Genomic DNA, 24,682 nt, shown 5'->3' with positions numbered 1-24,682 from the left:
AAAGAAAAATGGGGGAACCACGTCTTTCCTCTTCCATGGAAAAGTCTGAAATACCCGGCGCAGGTTTCTACATTTTGAAAGATTTAAAGACTATTACAAAGGGGAGAAGCAATGTGCAGAACCAATTATGTATGACTGACCTGTCATTGGAAGGGAATAGGTCTCCTCCCCTTCTGCTGGAGGGAAGGGGGAAACTAAAGAAGACAGATCATATTTTAGAAAAGAGGACGGCTCCCAGCAGGGATAACACTTATTCCCCTGTCAGATGTGGTTGCTGCTCCAGCTGTTTCCAGGAACGCTGGGTGAGCCCTAGAAACTTCTCAACCAGGCTGCTCCTCTTCCCACTTCAAAATCCTATGAGTCTTCTCCTCGCCAATCAGGAGGCAAGAGCACTGTAGGAGAGTGTCCTCCTTGTCACCAGAATGAGGGATTGTTGAGGGGATGTACTCTCCTGCTTTTAGTAGAGGTGAAGAAGTCATCTGCTTGAACACTCCCTCTCACTTTCACCCAGCTCACACATGAGGATGAATTCTCTGCAGTGTCATGGCTTGAGTATAGCTGTGCCAATTTACACCAGCAGAGAATTTGGCCCAGCATCAACTGGGCTCCCAGCCCCATCTCCAAAAGCACACTCTTTCTTGTGTAAGTTGTGCTGCTTTGAGCTGTTTGGACTTTCCACTAACTTTCACAGTTAACTGAAGGGCTTTGGGAAAAAAGACGCTCTTTAAAAATGGGTATTTTTAAAAGTATTTTATTTTTCTCAACTTTTTTTCCCTCTGGTACAGAACTGGCTGCAACTTGAGAGCATCAGCCAAAAAAATCAGACACTGAGTAGATTATCTTCTGTAGTTGGTGAAGCACGAAAATCTGAATGGTCTAACCACTGACAACCTATTCCCCTTTCCTGACAGGCACTTTTGCTACCTAAGGATCACAGGGGACTAGAAAAAGGGAGATTTTTGTTATCATAATCACCTTTGTCTGTATAGAACTAAAGGAAACTTCCATTTCTTCCCACCTCCTGAAAATCTCCAAGTCACATTATTTATTTTTATTTATTTATTTTTTGTTGTTTTTGCAGCAGTTCTCCTAGTACTGGTTGATCTGTGTCTTAGACTTGGTCCCAGAGCTGGTTTCAGAGGCATTCAGAAAAAGTGACTGTTATCACTGTAGATAATTATTGAACATTTACTATCTTGTTTACCAGGAGAGAAGGTATTATCACTTTATTGTTATAGTCTGGAAAACAATTGCTATGGTATTTGTAGTTAATTTAATCTTTAAATGGGTATGTGGGTTTTCCCAGTTGAGACTGTACATCAATTCCTCTATCAAACATATAAATATTTCAGGATGTGACAAACTGAAATTTGAAAATATCCTCAAATGCCCCATCATAATCTGGCAAAAATGTTTAGTTTTGTACTCCATTATTAGTCCTTCTTATTTCTTCCTTGCTCCTCTGCATTTTAAATGTCAATACAGGGGTGGGGGATAGAGAATTCTGCTTGCCTGTATCTCTTTGTTAGGAGTTTACTTAACTAATGTTGTTTGCAGTAATCAGTGAATTTGCATGATCTATAATAATAAATCCATCAGTTGAAGCATGTTTTTCTCAGAAAATTCAATACAGTTTCTTAGAGTTAGGTGCCAACTCCATTTCCATCATGTTACATAAGACAAGACAAAGCAACCTACAACACTGGATGCAGTAGCACTATGAGGAAAAGACTCTGGAGGGAAGAACAATCTTTTGAAACACACTTCCAAGGAGCTGAAAGACTCTGCTGTGACTATTTTTCAGCTATTTGATTAAAAATAAAACAACATCCAGAACATATGAAGGACCTGTTCATCATTACCCTACAGCCACTTTGGGCCTTAGGCCTTTACAGAGGCAGCCTCTGTAAAGCCCCATTAGGGCCAGTTAGTGAAGCAATTTATGGGGAAAAAATCTGACAGGATAACCCTGCCTTCCTCCATGCAGAGGCTCTGAAGAAGAATCAAAGAATCTTAGCCCTGGTCTACACTACGAGTTTAGGTCAAATTTAGCAGCGTTAGATCGATTTAACCCTACACCCGTCCACACAACGAAGCCATTTTTGTAGGCTCTTAATGGGCTCTTAAAATTGATTTCTGTACTCCTCCCCAACGAGAGGATTAGTGCTGAAATCAACATTGCCAGGTTGAATTTGGGGTAGTGTGAACACAATTCAATGTTATTGGCCTCCAGGAGCTATCCCAGAGTTGCTCTTTGGACAGCACTCTCAACTCGGATGCACTGGCCAGGTAGACAGGAAAAGCCCCGCAAACTTTTAAATTTCATTTCCTGTTTGGCCACCATGGCAAGCTGATCAGCACAGGTGACCGTGCAGATTCATCAGCAGAGGTGACCATGGAGTCCCAGAATCACAAAAGAGCTCCAGCATGGACTGAATGGAAGGGTACTGGATCTGATCGCTGTATGGGGAGATGAATCGGTGCTATCAGAACACCGTTCCAAATGACAAAATGACAAAATTTTTGCAAAAATCTCCAAGGGCATGAAGGACAGAGGCTATCACAGGGACCCGCAGCAGTGCCACGTGAAACTTAAGGAGCTCAGGCAAGCCTACCAAAGAGGCAAACGCCTGCTTGGGGTCAGCACCCCAGACATGCTGCATCTATGATGAGATGCATGCAATTCTAGGGGGTGCCCCTACAACTACCCCACACCTCTACGTGGACTACTGAAAAGGAGTCTCATGCAACAGGGATGAGGATTCTGGGGACGAAGAAGATGAGAGCGCACACCAGGCAAGTGGAGAAACCTTTATCCTTGGCAGCCAGGAACTGTTTATCACCCTGAAGCCAATACCCTCCCAACCTGGGCTCCTGGATCTTGAAGGTGGAGAAGGCACCTCTGGTGAGTGTACCTTTGTAAATATAATACACAGTTTAAAAGCAAGCGTGTTTAATGATTACTTTGCCCTAAAGACTTGGGATGCATTCGCAGCCAGTACAGCTACTGGAAAAGCTTGTTAATATGTCTGGGAATGGAGTGGAAATCCTCCAGGGACATCTCCATGAAGCTCTCCTGGAGGTACTCCCAAAGCCTTTGCAAAAGGTTTATGGGGAGGGCAGCCTTATTGCATCCCCCATGGTAGGACACTTTACCACACCAGGCCAGTAGCACATAGTCTGGAATCATTGCATAAGAAAGCATGGCATCGTGTGGTCCCGAATGTTTGCTGGCATTCAAGCAACATCCTTTTTTTTAACTCTTTGGGTTATCCTCAGGAGAGTGATATCGTTTATGAGCACCTGGTTGAAATAGGGGAATTTTATTAAGGGGACATTCAGAGGTGGCCATTCCTGCTGGGCTGTTTGCCTGTGGCTGAAAAGAAATCATCCCTATTGTTAGCCACGCAGTGGGGGGGAGCGGTGAAGCCATCAACCCAGAGAATTGGGGAGGGAGGTTAGTTGGGTTTGTGCTGCACGTTAATCTGAGAATATCAGCCCCTCCTTTTAAATGGCCAATGCATCTTTTTCAATTTTACTCTCCCATTTTTTCCTCGCACAGCTGCAAAAGTTTCAACACTGCCACTAGCATCTCCGTCCCAGAGGCTAGCGCAGAGAAGAAGGTGAAAAAAATGCACTCATGATGAAATGTTCTCTGAGCTCATGCAGTCCTCCTGCACTGAAAGAGCCCAGCAGAATGTGTGGAGGCAGACGATGTCAGAGTCCAGGAAAGCACAAAATGAACGTGAAGACAGATGGCTGGAGCAACAGGAGAGGTGGCAGCAGCGTGATGAAAGGAGGCAGGAAGCAATGCTGAGGCTACTGGAGGATCAAACTGATATGCTCTGGTGTATGGTTGAGGTGCAGGAAAGGCACAGACCATCACTGCAGCCTCTGTGTAATCAACCACCCTCCTCCCCAAGTTCCATAGCCTCCTCACCCAGATGCCCAAGAATGCGGGGGGGACTCCGGGCACCCAACCACTCCACCCCAGAGGACTGCCCAAGCAACAGAAGACTGGAATTCAATAAGTTTTGAAGTGCAGTGTGGCCTTGTCCTTCCCTCCTCCCCTCCTTCCCCCATCCAACCCAGTGCTTACCTCTTCCCCCACCCCTCCCGGGCTACCTTGACAGTTATCCCCCTATTTGTGTGATGAATTAATAAAGAATGCATGAATTTGAAACAACAATGACTTTATTGCCTCTGCAATAGGTGATCAAAGGGGGCAGGGGAGGTCGGTTGGCTTACAGGGAAGTAGAGTGAACCAAGGAGGCAGGTTTCCATCAAGGAGAAACAAACAGAACTGTCACACTGTATCCTGATCAGCCATGAAACTGGTTTTCAAAGCTTCTCTGATGCACAGCACACCCTGCTGTGCTCTTCTAATCACTCTGGTGTCTGGCTGCGTGTAATCAGTGTCCAGGTGATTTGCCTCAACTTCCCACCCTGCCATAAATGTCTCTCAGATATTGTGGAGTACACAGAAAGCAGTAATAACAATGAGAATATTGGTTTTGCTGAGATCTAAGCGAGTCAGTAAACTGCGCCAGTGCGCCTTTAACTGTCCAAATGCACTTTCTACCACCATTCTGCACTTGCTCAGCCTATAGTTGAACAGCTCCTGACTACTGTCCAGGGTGCCTGTGTATGGCTTCATGAGCCATGGCATTAAGGGGTAGGCTGGGTCCCCAAGGATAACTATAGGCATGTCAACATCCCCAATGGTTATTTTCTGGTGTGGAACGTAAGCCCCTTGTTGCAGCTGTTCATACAGACCAGAGATCCTGAAGATGCGAGCGTCATGTACCTTTCCCTGCCATCCCACGTTGATGTTGGTGAAACGACCCTTGTGATCCACCAGTGCTTGCAGCACCATTGAAAAATACCCCTTTCGGTTTATGTACTGGCTGCCTTGGTGATCCAGTCCCAAGATAGGGATATGCGTTCCGTCTATCGCCCCACCACAGTTAGGAAATCCCATTGCAGCAAAGCCATCCACTATGACCTGCTCATTTTCCAGAGTCGCTACCCTTGATAGCAGCAGCTCAGTGATTCTATTGGCTACTTGGATCACAGCAGCCCCCACAGTAGATTTGCCCACTCCAAATTGATTCCCAACTGACCGGTAGCTCTCTGGCGTTGCAAGCTTCCAGAGGGCTACTGCCACTCACTTTTGAACTGTGAGGGCTGCTCTCACCTTGGTATTCTTGCGCATCAGGGCAGGGGACAGCAAGTCATAAATTTCCATGAAAGTGCCCTTATGCATGCAAAAGTTTTGCAGCCACTGGGAATCATCCCAGACCTGCAACACTATGCGGTCCAGTCTGTGCTTGTTTCCCGGCCCCGGAATCAGCGTTCCCTGGCATGAGCCTGCCCCATTGCCACCAGGATGGCCAAATTGCCGGGGTCCGTGCTCTGGGAGAAGTCTGTGTCCATGTCCTCATCACTCTTGTCACCACTCTGCGTGAGCAGGCTGCACGCTTGCCATGGTATGGCGAGACAAGAGCAGCCAAGCAGAGTTGCAGCGCAAGTGGCGGATGACAACGGTCATATAGAGGACCTGCAATGTGGATTCATAGCACCAAGAGAGCAGAGTGGCTGCAGAAGTGGTCATTCGATGATGACAGTGTGCAGCCCTACTGCACTGTCTGCTGAAAGCAGTATGGCGCCCGCACGGAAAAAGGCGCAAAACGATTGCCTGCCGTTGCTTTCATGGAGGGAGAAGCTACTAACGACATGAGCAGTCTATGAGAAGGGGCAGAGAAGCATAAAAAAACAACACAGAGTGGCTGTCCTGTGTGTTCCACAGACAAGAGCATGGACACAGATTGCCATCCCAAGAAAAGGATCTGAGACTGAAGCATGGTGCTCTGAAGAAGTGTATTCACCTGGAAATAAAATAGTCACTATTGCCATATTTATATTAAAAGAGGCTGAGTTACTTTCAGTCCTTAGGTTAAATAAACTCCCCATCTTTGAGACACCCTGATTCTGGGCTGCCTCAACCAGCAGCAAGAAGTTAGTTGTAAACCATGGAGACCAGCTGGTGACACTAATTACAGTACTTGTAAATTCAATGCATGTTGCTGCTGCTTTGATTATCTCGGTCACACCCAACTGATTTATCTTCTGCATGTTTGAAATTCGTGGCTTCATTTACTTCAATGCATCAGCTCCACAGAATGGTGTATTTTCTTTTTCTTTTTATTGTTATGTGCTTTATTTGGCTTTCCCTGAATTAGTGAGCAAGCAAACAAGCGATCTTTGGGGAGTTTTTAAAGTCAGTTGAGTGGAGGGGAATTTGTGATGCTGCTAACCCATGTTCAGTGTGAACTCTTTCAAACCCATCTAATTACATGTTAAGATAAGGATATTAATGCCATCAATCTGCACTGCTAGCTCAGTATCCCGGACACTCAGCCCTCTGGCAACTCTCTCATGTAATAGAACAGCTAATGAATGGTTTATAAAGGAAGTGTTATGTATAACATAGCATTTCTATCAGCTGGTTTGTAATCACTAAGCACATGAAAGTGAGGTTAACAAGCTCAAGGCCTGGTCAGCCATTGCTGAGAGAGAGAGAGGGGGTCATCCTTCCTCATCCCTTCCGCAATATGGCAGCAGGTATTTCTAAACTCTGGCTTATAAAACACAGAGATCTCAAGGTTGTTTCCAACATATTCCTGCCTGTTGAAAGTTGAAGTATCAGTCGATGCCTATTTTGAAAAAGCAACTGGAAACGTTTGTGTATATCACCAGTGCCACCTAGTGTTGGATGAGAACAGGAGCGGTTAAGACATTTCCTTCTCAATTAATTAACCTGGCCTTCAGAGGGAAGCAAGGGGAGTTCATTTTTTTCAGTCCCCAAAATGCACACTGTCTCGCTTCAATTTCACCCTGTTTTTTTGAATTTTCGCCCAGATGACACCTCTGTATCCATAATGCATTTCATTCTAAATATATGGGCTTATTTTGCTGGTAAATCAGCAGAGTGGCAAATATTTAAGTAGGAGCTGTCAATTTCTTACACACTTTGAGTCAAAATCAGATGGGATAGAACTGGTGCTGGACGTTGGTGAGGCTCTGCACTGGTGTAATACCATAAGTCTCCTCTCTACTTTATCTTACACCCCTGCCTGGGTGCTTTTCCTGCTTCAACCCCACCCTTGTGCTTCCTCTCTGTATAACTTCCACACCCTTCAACTGACTTTCAATGTTTATGCTACCTATCCATTTGTTGGTGGGGGGGGTTGTGTTTGTTTGTTTTTTAAACAAGATAAAAATATAATATACTGGCCAGTCCAGAGTGAAGATCTCATCCACAGCAAATCAGAAAAGAGACAACGGTTGGTTTGTTGCAAGTTTCAGGATATAAATAAGTGTGAAGGGATAATAGTTATCTTACCTGATGGGAGGGTTTATTTTAATTTTAAATCCAATCAAATGTACTTGGTCCTCTGAACTGCTTCTTCACTGTGATATACCAGGGTGTTCTTTTTAGTTCACATTGAGCAGGTGCCAGAAGATATGTAAAGGCTTGTATTTTCAACCTCAGCTACTGACAACCCACCCTTCAATACCTGATATCAAATGAGAGTAAGGATGATCCAGTGACTTGGGTGTTAGCCTTGGATTCAGGAGACCTTGGTTCGATTTTCTTCTTTGCCACAGATGTCCTGTGTGCGACCTGGGCAAGTCATTTAGTCTGACTGTTATCCATATATAAAATGGGTTTAATAGCAGTTCCTAATCTCACAAGGGTGTTGTGAGGATAAAGATTGTGAGATGCTCAGATACTACAGTAAAGGGGGCCATAAGTGCCTAAATCTACCTATACAGAAATATTTAGATTAACTAGCTGACCCATCTTTCAGACTAGGATCTTTCTGGGAGCTGTTGGATCTCTCTTTCAGTTGCTGTACCCTCCCTTGATAGTGGTCCCAACCTCACTTCTCAGTTGTCACAATCTAAGCATCCAGCAACTCCACCCTTTCAGACTTTATCCACCCAGCGGCTGATAGCTCCCATTGTCTTCCCATTCAAGCACTAATGCCCACACCCAACATCTGTCAGAAAAAGCCTTGTTTCCATTGTCCCCGTGGAAATTAAGTAGCAAAATTTGCTGCTGTTCCCTCTCTTCCCCCCCACCTCAAAAAAACCCACCAACACAAATTGCTGTAGCTTATTGAGCTGTTGTTCTCTCCTCCTAGGAGATAAAGTGTTGTTCATTCTCTAACAGAAAGCTTCGGCTTTTTCAGGAGATTTTTTTGCCTCATGCTATTTGACACTTTGAACCAATTTACCTTGGGGCAGCAGACGAAAATAAGAATTTAATTGGTCATTGAAATTAATACTTTTAAGCAGTGCTAGAATAAATGATTTTTGTTATACCATTAGTCCTGCCTCAGCATTGATATTTTTAGTCAAGGGTGTAAGTTGCATTATAATAATAATAATTTGAAATAAAAACAGCTTGTAGAGATGTGAACTGAATGATCATGCCCTGTTTCCTATCACTTCATTTTGGCATTTCTGGGTTGGGCTGCCATGTAGAAGAGCAGATGTTTGTGAAAATGAAGCACACTGACAAAAAATATTAGTTTTATAAGCACTTGAACATGGATTCTATTTTAAATTAGAGAAATGGGCTATTTCTTACTGTATCAGAACCACTTTATTATACCAAAGTAAGAGGACATCTGAGAAGTACATTGTACTGTACTAAGAGGGCTTCTGAGAAGTACACCTTGAGTCACCCTAAGCAGTAGGGCTAGGCAGAAAACAAGAATTCTGTTCGGCAAAAAGGTTGAGGTTTTAGCATTTGTTTGTTCCATCACTGTAAGTAGAGTCGGAATGAGCTCTCCCCTGACATCTAGTGGTGAGCTGTGGAAAAGGACTTCAGGAGCTGATCTCGTTTGCATGGGCACACCCACCCTGCCTAGGTGCTCAGCATGATGAGATTGCTTGCCCAAATGATTACTCGTGGCTGGTGTTGGATCCCCAATCTCCTAGTTATTGGGGCAGGAGTAATGAAGGGTGGTTATCCCTGTTGTGTGAATTGAGGGCAGCAGAACAATATCTGGCATACCCTGATGGAAGGACTTACCCTCAACTGAATGGCACTCACTAGGCAGGGAACATGGGTTCCCAAAGCCAATGAGCTGAGAGAGGGTGGGGACAGATACTTGTGTCTGGTGGTGTGTGCCCTGTTTAAGGGTCCTAGATGCCATTTGACCCTTCCTCTCCATGGTATAATAAAAGAGCTAATTTAGACTCAATTGAGAGTCTTGTTACTTGCTGAAATCACTGATACCTAAGTCTAAGTATTAGACCTACTTTGGGACAGTGTCTCTGATGGAAGAAAAGGTGTACTTGTGGCACCTTAGAGACTAACAAATTTATTTGAGCATAAGCTTTTGTGAGCTACAGCTCACTTCATCCAATGAAGTGAGCTGTAGCTCACGAAAGCTTATGCTCAAATAAATTTGTTAGTCTCTAAGGTGCCACAAGTACACCTTTTCTTTTTGCGAATACAGACTAACACGGCTGCAACTCTGAATTCTGATGTAAGAGACTTCCCAGTATGCACCAGCAGTAAGGCTTCCCCACTAACATCTGAAATCACTGAGAGCTGTGTTAAATGGTGGGCCTTGAAGACCGCTCGTGAGTGGCTAGGTGGGCAGCTGGCAGAGAGGCTCAGCAGGTGGGCGGCTGGTGAGTGCCTAAGCAACAAAGCATGTAAGATGCCTCCTTACCTCCCTCCCCTTCCACCTAGGGTATGAGGTGAACTCTGCACATGAACCTCTGAACTCAGGGGCTGCACTGACCAAGGGCAGGAACTGTGAGTGGGGTGAAGAGAAGGAAAGGGCACATTAAAGGGACTTTTGGGTTGCTGGACTTAAGAACCTGAGGGGAAAAGGACACTGCCCAAATTTCTTGGGGGTGAGTTTTTTGCTTGTGGTTTCTTTATGAACCCTAATTGTGGTGTTTTCCCAAATTAACGCTGAGTTAACTTTTATTAACAGTTTTTGCTACTCAGATGCTGTGCTTGCGAGAGGGGAAGTATTGCCTCTTAGAGGCGCCCCAGGGGTGGTGTGTAATTGTCCCAGGTCACTGGGTGTGGGCTCGAGCTGGTGCTGTATTGTATTGTTGAAAAGGAACCCCTAGATACTGAACCCAGCCCTTGTTGCTGCCAACTCTGTCTGGCAGAAGGGTTACATCACAATGAAATCTAGATATATTGAAAATTGTCATGAAACATGAGAGAGAGAGAGAGAGGATAAAAACCAACCCACTCAGAATAGCCTGGTGATTAGGGAACTCACTTGGGAAGTGGGAGAGTGGGGTTAAAGTCCCTGCTCTGAACTGGGCAGAGCTGGGACTTGAGTCTCTCACCCTTGGTCTACACTCCAGAATTTATGTTGGTATAACTGCATCGTTCAGGGTTTGAAAAATCCACCTCCCTGAGCAATGCAGTTATACTGACCAAATGCCCAGTGTAGACAGTGCTACGTCGGGCAGGAGGACTTCTCCTATTGACAAACGTACCACCTCTTAGGGAGGTGAAGTGTCTATGCTGATGGGAAAAGCTCTCCAGTCAGCATAGCTAGCATCTACACTGGCACTTTCGTCATTAAAACTTTTATCTCTTGGGGATATGAAAAAACACCTTCCCCCAAAGACAAAAGTTTTAACTACAAAAAGTGACTCATTGGTGGGAGCCACGCTCCCAGCAACGAAGCTACCGCCCCTCGTTGGAGGTGGTTTTATTTTGTTGCTGGGAGAGCTCTCTCCCGGCAACAAAAAGTGGCTACATAGCACACCCTACAACGGCGTGGCTGCAGTGGCACCGCCATTGTAAGGTGTGCAGTGTAGACATAGCCTAAGGGCTACAGTGACCAAGCTGCACTGGTGCAACTGTGCCACTGCAGCGCTGTACGTGTAGACAAGCCCTCACTCTCTCCCTCCCTCCACCAGTCCCTGTCTCCACCCAATCGATCCAGAACCTGAGAAAACTTACGATGACATTTTTACTGAAACTACTTTACATTTCCATGAAAAGTTTTGGGTTTGATGATGAGGCATTTTCTGGGGGTTTTTTAGTCAAATTGCTAACTCATCTTCCTAATCAGTGGATGTGGTGACACTGTTCCTAGCTAGAAATCCTTTTTTCTGAGACTGACTAAATGTTGGAATGACACTGCTTCCACGATGTAGAGAGGAACCAAGGATATGTTCACCTGCTACATCTCTTGGCTCAGAGCAGGAGTAGATACCTTTCTACAAGTATAGCCCAGTATTATGGGCCCAGTCACCTCTCACTCTAGTGAATACCACCCTTAAGCCTATGCAAATGAGAGCCGTATCAGGTACATGGGTGAAATCCTGGCCCCACTGAAGTCCACAGCAAAACTCCATTTGGCTTCATTGGGGCCAATATTTCATCCTATGACTTTAATAAATGTATCCATCACTTATGTCCTCTGAACCCCACTTTTTTGGGATCTACTCCTTGGAACTGTGTGTAGAAATGACATATAAATCAGATTGAAATGGCCTTGCAAAACTGACAAGAAAATTGACTGGCCCAAGCACTAACTCTGTTTATCGGCCACTTCCACTGATAGTTGAAAACTGATCTTTTACTCATCTGCCAAGAAACAAACTACCTGGCTTGAATGGGCGAGAGGAATTTTGCAAGGGTGAGATGAAAATGTGCTCCCCGTCTGCTGGGAGTCAGGTGTCAACTTTTTGTTTGTGGACCACAAAATTAATTGTTCCACAATAGAATCAGATTCTATATAAATGAAAAATTGTGTTGTCACTTTGCTTCAATATCAGCAACTCAGCTAGCAAAACTGCTTCCCTGAGCAGCTAGATAACAATCTACCCTTCGTTCCTCCTTCCCAATTACATTTTTCATTCTGATTTAAAAAAATGAAACTACAGAAAACTATGGAGTCTCATATTTATGTGTCTTACAAGAACCCTGTTCTGTAGAGACTAATGATGAGAGAAGAGTTGCATCTCCATGCTCAACCAATCCTTGGAGACTCTGATGACCGTGCCAACAGCAAGGGCCAGTTAGACCTGGTTATTGTAGTGGTTTCTTTGTGATGTGGACATATCTCCATTTGGAACTGGGCTGAGGCCACCAAACTCGTGTCACAGTAAACTCTTTCAAAAGGTAACAGCTTTTGGCTGCTACTCATTTGGCATACCTTTCGAGTCTGTGATCTAGAAGAAAAAGGCTTCAACATCCTGTTGTTAATCCCTTAACAAAAATGGTTTGCACAAATGGAGACCAGCCAGAGTCACAAAATATCCTTAATTATATACCTCCTTATGCTCTCCTTACTCGGTGTCAAACCAGGACCCTGTGTCTGTTAGCTTACCCATTTGCCCTGAGTTCTTTGTTTCCATTGATATGACATACAGAAGGACTGTGGTCTGGCCAAAAATAGGTGGATTTTTATTAAAGAACACTTGTTTCATTGTGATACTATAAAAGTAAGATGATCCTGAATGAAAATGTTGAGTGTTAGTAAATGCTGCCCTTACCTGGGTTAACTTAGAATTTTCAGCCAATGCAAACATTCACTCAGGAGCCATCTGGCTGCACGTGAGATCGCTCACATCTGCTTACAAATCCAGAGATCCAGGTGCAAGATCTAGCACAGTGAGGCTCCATGTGGCTGAGCAACGCTGCCTGAAAGGCTTTGGGACCATAAACCTGTGTATAGATTTACAATGAAAGACAGTATTTTCTAAATTGGCAAAAATAACCTACATTGAGGCAAAATTGACATACCCTTCCTTTAAGTGTCGCTCTGAAATTTCCAGCAGTGAAAAATATCTCAATAGGAATTACCTGGAAAATGTGTCTGAATTTTAATTTGACATCTTTTGAAACATCACCATTGTATTTTAATTGCTGTACAGGGCTGAATGAACAATTCACAGTGAATGGTTTACTTGACAGTATAGTGGGACTTATAACTATGTCTATACAACAGCTGTGAGATGCAATTCCCAGCTCCGGTAGACATATGCTAGCTTGGCTTGAGCTAGCATGAGTGGCAGCTTGGGCTAGCCACCCAAGTACATATCCAGGCGGGGTGGACAGACTCATACTCAGACAGCTAGCTTGAGCCGCTGCCCATGTCCCTGTAGCCACATTAGTATTTTTAGCACACTAGCTTGAGTGTAGCTAGCTTATCTTTCTACCTGAGCTTGGAATTGCATCTCCCAGCTGCAGTGAAGGCTATCTGAATCTTGGGCCAAAGTGTACAGGAATAACTGCATCCTCCATGCAGTAGGTGGGTGGGTACTGTTCAGAGCTTTAGCTACTCACTCACTGACCAGAGGGGATGAGCTAGTGTGTGTGTGTGTGTGTGTGTGTGTTGGGGTGGGGAGCATTAGTAATTAACTACTGGTATAGCCCTGCAGGAAATAACTAGCTCCCAGGAGCAGGGGAGAAATTATGACCCAGAGGGCAATCTCTGCATCACAATGCCACTCAATGGGGTGGGGTCTTACTGTCTGTTACTTCACTGTGTGGGTGTGTAGGGCCCAGCCACAGTCTCTCACAACGTGAGTAAGGGCAATAATAAACAGCACGAGCTATCTCCTCTCAGGTAAATAGATTATCAAGGAGTCGATTTTTTTATGTGAAGTCAAAACATGGCACCTTAAAAAAAAAACTTTATTTTTAAATGCTTAAACCTAGCTCGCAGATGCAGGGTTAGGTATAGATTGAACACTGGACAAGTGTGTCGGAAGTTCAAACAGACAAATATCTCACAACCAGATCAATGAATGCAGATCTGTGAAAATCCAAGAGAAAAGTCAGGCATGTGCTGCTAACTAATCATGTCAAGAAGTCTGCTAAAACTTTCCTCCTCCAAACTTTTTTCTTTCCAGAGCACAGGAACTGGCTCACAGTATCAAGAGAAAATATTTATACCATCCATTCAATCTGCCTAAATGCTTTAACATTTATCGTACAATTATTGTCCTGCAGTGTAACTAAAGGACACAGTTAAGGGCTGTCTACTTAACTAAGGTATTCTTAAAGTGCATATTGTATATAACAAAGTGCCAACTTATTCCACTTTCCAGACAGTATATGTGCAATAAGAGTTAAATACAAATAGGTCCAGCACTGAATGTTGTCAGAAATCTTATTTTGACTATCCAAAAGACTTGCCACCGTTTACAGTGCTCCTCTACTCTCTGTTCAGGAATCTCTTTTCTATCCAGGTTATTATTCTGACTCTGATTCCAGAAACTAGCATTTCGCTCATTAATTCCCATGCAAAGCCTTGTCAAAAGACTTGCTGAAGCCCAGGTTAAATTACAGCAGCCTCATGACCCTCATTTCATTTCTTGGTCACCTCATCAATGAACTCTATCATATTTTTCTGACAAGGCCTCTTTTTCTCGATCCCCTCACTGACAGTCTCCCTTTATAATGAGCTAACTAGTTTTGTTCCTTAAAGATTCCCAAATCTTTTCTAGGACAAAAACAGATCTATTAAACTCAGTACTTACATGGCCCTCAGCACTTTCATGTCTGTAATTCATTCCATCACCTCTATTTCCCTGCTAGAGAATACAGGAATATTGTTTCAGCTTCTCTCCATTCATCACAGGTTTCAGAGTAGCAGCCGTGTTAGTCTGTATTCGCAAAAAGAAAAGGAGTACTTGTGGCACCTTAGAGACTAACAAATTTATTAGAGCATAAGCTTTCGTGAGCTACAGCTCACTTCATCGGATGCATTTGGTGGAAAAAACAGAGGAGCAATTCATTCATCTCCATTCATCGAGAGTGGATGCTCCCTCCCAATGCTAAGGCTATGTACACACTGCCACTTATGCCAGTATAACTTATGTCGCTTGGAGATGGGAATAAGGCCATGTATATACATACAGCTGCACCGCTGTAACGTGTCTGGTGAAGACGGTCTATGCTGACAGGCAAGAGCTCTCCTGTTGGCATTAAAAAAACTCCTCTGAGAGCAGCATAAGCTGTGTTGGCGGGTGAAACTCTTCCGCCACCTGAATGCTGTGCACATGAACATTTATGCCGATATAATTTATTTCCTCAGTGGGGTGGAATATTCACACCCTTGAGTTTTGCCAACATAGGCTGTAGTGTAGACATAGCCTACACCACCCCCTGGAGTGACGTAAGTTACACTGACCTAAGCGTCGGTGTGTTCAGTGCTATGTTGGTGGGAGAGTTCCCACCGACATACCTACTGCCTCTCGTGGGGGCTGCAGTAGTTAAGTTGATGGGAGAGCTTTCTAGTAGTTGATTGCCCATCTTCTATTTTATTCCTTTATACTGTAACTAAGGTTAAAAAAAAATCACTGCCCATCAATTACAGCAAACTTTTGGGTGGTGGTGTGTGTTCTCGTCCATGTTTCCAGCTTAATTTCTACAGGCCAATGGAAATGGCCCGCCATGGAAGGGAACACAAGTTAGTGTCATAAGGGGCAGTGCAGTGAGCTCTGAGAGGGTCCTGGAGTTGTTTTTTCCATATCACCAACACGAGCCTGTGCCTGATAGGCATCATCTGGTCTTGTGAATACTATAGCACACTATTACTGCAGATAAAATGGATGTGCAGTACAGTACCACACAAATGTATTTATATGCAAAACGTGTTTAGAAATTGAAGACTTGACTATGTTACAAACAAAATGCAGTGGTAGACTGACGCCATGAAGGATCTTAAATCCCTATTTTCTATTAAATAATCACATACTTTATTGCTCTATTTAGCTTTCTAAATTGCATGTTTCATTTTGATTTGATGAAACTGGTACATTGCTATTACTTATGAGTCCAAGAACAGTCAGCAAATGTTAAGTGAATGTGCTGATTAAATAGGGAAAAAAATAGTGGAGGCCTCCCACACAGACCAGAGAGAGGAATATTTTCAGGTACTGAAGCCTGTTATGCATCCCTCAAACCATCTATTTGAATAACTTGTGGTCTTTAGCTCAGAGGATATATCTGGGGTGACTATAATAACCTTGAGGTTTTGGGATACTGTAACTTACCTGCCATTGTCTTCAGTTCCAGCCGGTCATTTCCACAACATTCTATTTATTCCTTTTAATAAAACAGTTTGTCTCCATTTTCTGCTTCACTCGTCTTTTCCCATATACAATGGGTGGGTGACACTGGCAGCTCTCCACCAAAGCTGCTGCTGCTTCTGTAGTTGCAGAAATCAGATTCTGCTGCATAAGACTTTTTTTTAAACTACATATAAAATTGGTCGGGTGCCTAAAATTAATTGATGAAATCTCACCTCAGGTACTGATGGAAAACATAAATGGATGCCCCAATCGATAACAGTCAACAGAGGCATCTATCCCAGGCTCACCAGAGGGGAGTGAGTGCCTCATAAGAATAGAAGTTCATTGGCAGTTGGACACTTAACTCATTTAGGTTATTTTGAAAATCCCAACTTGGATGGATAGTGTAGACTTAACTCTCTTTTCAGCCCAAATGTGACCGTGCCTGAATGGTAACTTCATGCAGAAGCCAACCTGTTTCCAAGGAAAGCATCTTCAGGCTTTGGAAATTACCACCAACTGGGCAAGTCTCTCTTTAGGATTTCTTTGTTTGGATGCAAATGTCTCTCATTTGTCAGATGGTTAATTTTTGAATTTTGTGATCCCCTTCATTAATAAGGCCACTCGATAAAAGCATGCTGTGCCTTTATTGCTACATCTTACTCATTAGTAATTAAGTTTTAAAGATGGCTGTGATGCCAAACTGTATTTTTTCAGTATGATCCTCTACAACTTATGGATGTGGTTTAACATACCATTTAAAATTCAAAGCCCCCCTTGAAGAAAATATGCTTATCTGCTATAGAAATGCCTTTCATTTAGCATGTCCAGACAGTGGACAGGAGTGTGAGGTACTCAGCGAGAAGCTGTAAATTGTGGCACAGTGAACTACAAGTAAGTTAAATCACTAGGAAACCGTAGCATTGCTGGGGATAATGAATCAAAATGATGTTTCCTGCATTAAAGCTGATTGCAAATAAAGGCAGCACAGATCTCTGATTGGCACTTGGCTCCTACACAACTTAACTATGATCAGACAAGGTACTGACAAGCACACCAGCTTGATGAGAACTGTTCTCCCGATGCTAGTGGGCACCAAAGTCAGAGCTGCTGCTTGCAAAATGAGATCAGTTTAGATGGCTAAAACGCAGACCCAATAATCAGGAACTATAGCCATGTATTTGATGGTTGTCAGCCATGTATTTGAACACAGTCACTAAGGCATGGAATTCTTATGGGTAAACCCCAGCCAAAGGGAATTACTTTTGTCCCTACTGTACTGTAGTTACTGTTAAAAGGGCTACATTTGCTCCAAGTAACTGACATCAGAGATTCTGCAGCAATTTACTGTACTTAGAATAGGATGGTACCCAGATGCCATAGTGACTGGCAATATGTTGTATAGCAATATAAATACTGCTGTGTGGTAACTGTTACACTGTAGATAGAGTAAATATTAATTCTATGTATCAAAGTTCTTGCACAGGGACTTTAGTTTTCAGTGTGACTAATTTACAAGGATTCCCATCAGACGACATTACAGGGATACACAGGATATACTGTACCATTCCACATTCTTTTAAAAAATATCCCTCTTTCTGTCTATGCAATTGTTCCAAATAGGACAGTAATCAGAGATGGGAAAGATCTAATATATTTCACTGTCAGTACTTTTTTAAAATGATATTCATCCTCACTTGTCCCAAACTTCATTTTAGCCCCTTGCTCCCACTTCTGTCCCCTTGACGCCAATCCAAATAATTCCTTCCTATCTACTGTTTACACCATTCAAATTAATCAAATGAGAGAGAGGGAGAGAGAGAGAGAGAGTCACCATTTGGCCACTCAGTATGATACATGGGGTCAAATTCAAATTCACCAGATGCCCAAGGGTATAAGTCAGGGCAGAACTTTGCTCACTGGGTTCTTTGCATCATAAGGCAGTCCCTCCAGACTTTTGCTGCCACCTAAATACCTTGAGCAAAAATCAATCAGGAAGGTGAAGGAATGATGATGCTTTGATCCCTGGTTTGCTTGTAGCACACAACAGACTTGGCTAAGTATCCACCAGACAATGAGAGTAAAAATATCAGAGGTTGTTACTAGCCAGATCCGTAACTGACAGGGGTATAAAACCATATGCTGGTGATAGCATGATACTTAGACTGAGACTCATGTGATCTCTTCCTGGCTGTGCCAGTGAACTGTCTGACCCTGGGCAAGTCACTTAACCTCTCTGAATTTTTCTTGTAAAATTGGAGAGATTTTCATACTTCACAAGAATTTCTGAGACAAAATGAAATAATTATGTCGAGCACTTTCAACTCCTCAGACAAAAGATGGTATAAGAGAGCAAAGTATCGTTTCCATTTATAATATAACAATATGCTATTTAGAGGGCACAGTTTAGTTGCAACCCACAGTGCAGAACAACTGAATAATCTTTTGGTGCTACAGTGTAGCGGCTATTAGATGCACTAGAAGAGATCCTCAGCTGGCATAGATCCACAGCAGTCAATGGAGCATCACTGATTTACATCAGCAGAGGATTTGGCCCATCATTAGGCCATCCAAAAAAAAGTTAGTGAACCATATAAATTATGCACATTAAAGTGGCATACTCTGACTCAAATTAATATTTTCAAGTATTGAATACATATTCAGTGTAAGTAGAGATGGGCAAATTATGGGGAAATACTTGAAAATATTAATTGGAAGAAAAAAATCACCAAATTCATCAAGTAAATTATTTGGTGAATGTTATTCAGCCAACTCTAACTAATCTGAGATATAAAAGGAGAAGAATGAACTAAATTTGGTGTAGTCTGCGTTACAGGATTTTGAACATTGATTTCAGCGCAACTGCTTAGGGAGTAATTCAGCACATAATCTGTCCCCTTGATCCTAGAAAAAGACAGCAGTCATTAGAGTACAGTCAAGAAACAAACTAAGAGTTCAGAAGTGTGCAATCACTGCATACCTCTGGGCCTATTAATCTATCCATGCATGTGGGATTTATGCACAATATTCAGTGGGGATTTGCAAAGAAAATGTGCATGTCTAACTCCCATTAGCATTAACGGGAGACATGCATGCAAATGTCTTGCACGTTGATGGGAGAATAAATCCCCTTGAAGTGTGGAAAATAAGACTATGAATGAAATTCATGGTTCACTTTAATAACACTAATGGAAGTCAATGTAAACAGTCAATACACAATTTCCTCCTAGTCATTAATATGGCATACGCATACCTCTCCAGCAACAAGGACACTCTCCTTTTCTACATCCTTTTTTTCTCATCCTACTATTCCCTTCCATTTTCTTCTCCCTTTCCAATGTTTGCCTTTACTAAAAGATATAGGGCCAGATTCTCAGCTGTTTTAAATCAGCATTGCTCCATTAACTATGCTGATTTACACTAGTGGAGGATCTGGCCAATAGTTTTTAGAACTTCTGATGCCATCCTGCCGTTGGTCTGTTTCCTTGTTCTCATTGTAACCCATGTGCAGGGTTACTTTAAGAGACCCATTGAGGGGAGGTAGGAGTGAGTTGTGTCTGGGTCATTCTTTTTGGGATTTTTTTTTCAGGGGAGAGTGCGAACGCGGTCCTCCACTACCACAAATTATGCAGTCGAGTTTCCCGCATTTGGGGAAATCGCAGAGATCAGCGCACCCTCAGTGCAATGGATGAGCCTCATCCTGGCAAAACCACCTTCGTGATCATGGTATCTCCCCTGCCAGGTAAGTTTGCTAGGCACATTAAGCACTCCGCAACCAGAAGCTTCTGGAATTGGGTGTGGTAGTTTTGAGTCTGCTCCAATAGGTTCGCTGTTGTTGGGGTCAGACTCAGTCAGGGCAACTGCTTTGCAGAAGGTTGTGTGCCCTGTGTGAGTTGGGAGAAGGTGAGCCCAGAAGCAGGGAGCAGGCTGTTGTCCTTAACTCTGAAGCATTTTGCAGCAGGTTAGTGATATTGTTAAACATCTAATAGGGAAGCCTGGACAATGCTAATTATAGCAAGGGGAAATTGGGAGGGAAAAATAACTTCTATTTTAATTGTATGCTTTGAATGTTATTTTGATTTTAGCCAAACTGTTCTAGTTAAATTGTCTCAGCTAGTCTGATTCACCAACTTTTCTTTAAATCTAGTAATGGGGAAAGAGTCATTTCTATTTTGCTATTCTCAGTTTTGTATTTTCTTGTAACAGGATTTTCTTTATACACTTAACTGAGTAGTTAATCAGTCGGCTGACTGGCTAGCAGAGATTTCAGCAGAGGAAGAGTCTGCATGGGTTCCAACTGAAGATTCCTACAAGCAAGTGGAGGGAAGATGTTGTTTTAGACCAGGGGTGGGAAAACTAAAGCCTGGCCCGTGAGCTCCAGCCGGGGCGCCGGGTCAGGGGCCACACCACATGGCTCGGCCCCACTCCGGGTCGGGGACTGCAAGCCATGACTCCCAGAAGCTGCAGCATGGCCCCGCTGCAAGGGTTGGGGGTCGCTCCACGCATAGGAGCTGGGGAAGCGACATGCTACTGCTTCCAGGAGCCGCTTGAGGTAAGCACCACTCAGAGCCTGCTTTCCCCCCTTTTTTTAGTAGTTTAAGACAGTACTGTACTGTAGTTGTTTTTTTCTCTCTCTCTGCTGTGGCCTGATTATGTACTTCCGCTTCCAAATGACGCGTGTGGTTGACTGCTCCGTTAGTCACTCTGAAGTTCTACTGTGGTTTGGAAAGAACTTAGCATCTTTTTTTCGGAAGGTTCCTATCTCTTCATCTGTGCTTGTACAGCACAAAGAGGCCCTGATCCTGATTGGGGCCTTTGAGTGCTACTGTAATAAAAATGATTAATGATAATGTTAGGGTTTGTTTGTACTGAGACGGAATGTATGACAAGCTAGGGAGTGAATCTACAGCACACTAGCTGGGCCATGTGAACCCAGCTACTGTGCACCAAAAGTTTCCAGGTAAGCATTGACTATTCTGCAGTATGTCAAAGCACACAACAGAACGTTTAGAGTGCAGTAGTAGGATCCACATACCAGTTAGTGCACTGTAGATAAACACCCCGGCATGCCAGGCACTTAGTTGTCATGTAAACAAGCCATTAGTTATCCATTTAATTTGCTCAGCTGCCTTTTGGTTGACAGCATTTGGACTGCTGGGACAGAGCTAAACACTTTTGTCATCTGGAACGCAGTGCAATATGGTTGTGGATTTTATAAAGGTGATCAACCGAGTTATCACAAACTGTCACTGGATCCCACAACATTCACTTTCCTCCCCATGGCTCTGTTTCTCCTTTTTCTTTGAAATCGTGTCAGTGGAACAGATGCACTTCCCTGCAGCATTGCAGAGGGAGAACACCTCTTCTAAAGTAATGCTGAAGGGATGTTCTAGGAACCACAGTTTCCAAATGATCATTGCCTTAGAAGGGAAGGTGGTATATTTTTTTTGTTTTGTTTTTAAATCCCCTTCTTTTTATATCTCTGACTCCAAAATGGATACTTAATTCATTGCACCTGTAGTCAATTATCCAGTCAAAACAATTGCTATTTCACGGTGATTAGTTGATTTGCCAATATGACAAATAGCTGGGTTTTCAATGGCCAAGTAGCAGAGTATGAAGGTACGAAATCTTCCAAATACAGGTTTTTCTCCATTTAAAACATACACATTCCTGTTTCTAAATAAGGATTCCTTCTTCTAAAATAAAAATATAAGTATTTTTGGTTCTAAATGGAGATTGCAATGGTGGGTTGTTTTTTGTTTTTGTCTTTGTTTTTTTTTAAATGTCATATGACTATGGTGGGCAAATGTTCTCAGTGAAGACCAGTTTCTTTTCTCGTTAGCCAGGATTCAAACCTTTTGGGGCACTGAGTGTTCCTGATTCCTGAAGAAAAAGACACCACACCACAACTTCTGTGGCACTTTATGATAAACCTTGTTCATTCCTGTCTGTGAGTTTCAAATCTTGGCTTTTCCTCAGTACAAAGGCTGAACAGTTAGTCACTGTCGAAATATGAGACACTATTGGCCAGGTATAATGCTTTTTTGATATCTCATATAAAGTTACATTGAAAATATAAGAAGAATCTACATTGGACCTGATCCTGCCCTCAGTTGTGTGGATGTAGATCAAGATTAACTCCGCCAAAGTCAGTGGAGTTACACTAATGTAAAACCAATGTAAATGATATTAGAAGAAGACTCAGAGTGGTTTTGATATGTAAATAAATTAAGTGTTGATCTTTTTTGTTTTAAAAGATTTATAGTATGTTCACTGGAAACAAGCAAAGCCTTGTTTTGTTAATCATTTATTGCAACATTATACTTGCTGAAAATGGTTCCTTTTCAGCCACAGTTGCTTTGGATTCTTTCCACATTGCACAATTATTACTAAATTGTTACTAAAACTGAATAGCAAGGTGAAAATATTATTGAAGAGGAATATGCTTCTCTTTCCTTGCTTTAACATGTTTGTGTGGATATATAAAATGGGTTGTACCCATGGAAGTGATTTCTAGGAGCTGTAGCTACTTAGTTTAATGACATACATTTGTTATAATTTATATGAATGAAATAATTATATGGTGTTAGTATGGTAGTGTGGAAGATGGTGCTTGAATTTTTTTGGCCAGGTTCTCAGTTGGTGTGAATTGGTGTAGCATCATTGAAGTCAATGTGTCTGAGATGATTTACACCAATTGAAGATCTGGCTCAATATTTAGAAAAGAAGTTGATTGCAAGATACTTAGTGTTCTGAAAGAAATTTTCAAAGTTCTTTCCGTATGCTGAATTCCCAATCAAATCACTGAGTCCTCTATTATTCATATACATATCTGCAGATAGCTTACTGGTTCTGCTTATGAAAGATCATTGCCCATTTCCTTTTCATTAATCTTTTAGGGCTGTATCCAGTTTTGTTCTGCACCCCACCTGCATGAAAGCCTGTGAAATAGTTGGCTGAAGGTTGGTAAAGGTTGGCATTTTATGACATATTCCACAGAAATTTTCAAAGCAAGGCAAATAAATGTTTCACTGTTTAAAATGTCTCTTTCTATTCCAGTATGCACAACTTCACCTAGTTCAACATAGACCAAAACCTCTCTTTGTGCACCCAAGGAACCATGGACATTTAAGATTAATCCAGCACAGCACTGGGATGTCACTAGTATATGTGCTGAACTATGGGGGAATAAATTTAGTACACTGGGCATTTCTGACTGGGTATCATATACCTGTACTTGAAGCACATACATGGTGTCTCGCCTCACTACAGTCATGTCCATCTGCTTGGAAGGCATTATATTCACTCACAGGTGCAGCAAGCAGGACCATTAGACTTTATTTGCCCAACAAAGATAGATTTGGAATGCATAACACTGCAATCTCTTTGGTACAAAGCTCTCATTACTGCATATGATTATAAGGAAACGTTGCCTGCTATATTTTAATACAAATCTATAGACACTTAACAGATAAGCCAAATAAATGTGAAAAGAAGGAAGCTGCATAGTTCTCTGTGGAGACCAACAGTGACAGTTGTAGAGGAAACAGATCAAGCTAGCAAAATAAGGGTCAATTTGACTTCAGTCATGTTAATCCAGAAATTCTCTTCTTTCTTTTGACATATCTTAAGGATAAAATTTGGGGATGAATAAAGTATATTTGCAGGAATGTGAGATGTGATTTTTAGTAAGTGGCACGCTGACCACTGATTTGATACCAAACCAATTCAAAAGCATGGTAATGTTGGAGGCCAGCTCCCATTGGTAGTTGCATCTGCTAACCTTGAGAACACACTCAATCCCAAGTATTTAGTTTACTGCTCCCCTGAGAAATATGTTTGGAATAACAGTAAGCAAAGGGCAAAACCAGTCTGACAAGCTTGAAAGAAGAAAGAACTGAGAAATCTGTTTTCTTCTTCCAGTCCAGAAGGAAGAAGCATAAGGACTCTACATGGAAGTGCAAGACAAATGAAAAAGAAAATTTAAAAGAAACAATTAACCAAACTTTAGTCAATTTCAGAGTTTTGGTTTGATTTCAATTTGAGATTGAGGCAAAGGTTGTGTAGGAGGTGTTATTATTTAAATACTTTCTATATATACCACATTCCAAAGAGAGGAGTCTGAATTCTTACCCAGCACTAGGAGAGTTAGGCAGATGTTGTCAGAATTTGAATCTCAGAACCGTGGGAGCAGCAGAAAGAACTTTTTTCCCTCCAGAATCAAATTTAAGATCCTTGGTGCTCAAGCTGTTCAAGCCCCAGGATGTTTCCTGGACCAAACTGCAGAAATCAGTCTTTTATCTTGAGTTGAGCCCTCACCGATGATCATGAAAGCAGACTTGAAAGCAAGTCAAATTCTCCTTTTTTCTTCCTTATCCACCTGCTTGTTTGTTTCTCTGATCTACATCTGAAAGAAGAGTTTGTTCAAATTCAGTGAAAGATATGACAAAATAGCTGCAGATCTAAATCCAAAGTGTTACATCCAGTAGATGCAGTCTCAGTCTCCATAAAGAAAACAGCAAAGGAAAAGCTGCTTGAAAGTTTTGCAATAATCATAAGACAAGAAATTCACAGGTTTCATTTCCTACAG

General features: G+C 42.5%; 2 long non-coding RNA genes and 1 other non-coding gene across 3 annotated transcripts in view; 2 read left to right on the top strand and 1 right to left on the bottom strand.

Annotated features, from left to right (window-relative positions):
* LOC122459320 overlaps positions 1 to 23,102 on the top strand; it is a 33,185-nt gene extending 10,083 nt beyond the window's left edge. The window contains exons 2-4 of the long non-coding RNA XR_006279924.1: positions 19,679 to 19,831; positions 20,296 to 20,641; positions 21,935 to 23,102. This is a non-coding gene — a long non-coding RNA (uncharacterized LOC122459320). The remainder of the gene's footprint in view (positions 1 to 19,678; positions 19,832 to 20,295; positions 20,642 to 21,934) is intronic.
* Positions 2,859 to 3,622, top strand: LOC122459323. Its single transcript, XR_006279930.1, has 2 exons — positions 2,859 to 2,905; positions 3,563 to 3,622. It is a non-coding gene; the product is annotated as an uncharacterized LOC122459323 (long non-coding RNA).
* Positions 19,676 to 19,839, bottom strand: LOC119850252. Its single transcript, XR_005290789.1, has one exon. It is a non-coding gene; the product is annotated as a U1 spliceosomal RNA (small nuclear RNA).
* Positions 23,103 to 24,682: the final 1,580 nt, after the last annotated feature.

This window comes from Dermochelys coriacea, chromosome 1 (assembly GCF_009764565.3).
Source record: "Dermochelys coriacea isolate rDerCor1 chromosome 1, rDerCor1.pri.v4, whole genome shotgun sequence".
Taxonomy (NCBI): domain Eukaryota; kingdom Metazoa; phylum Chordata; order Testudines; family Dermochelyidae; genus Dermochelys; species Dermochelys coriacea.
Note: the sequence above shows the minus strand (reverse complement) of the source record. Positions and strands in the feature narration are given on the sequence as shown.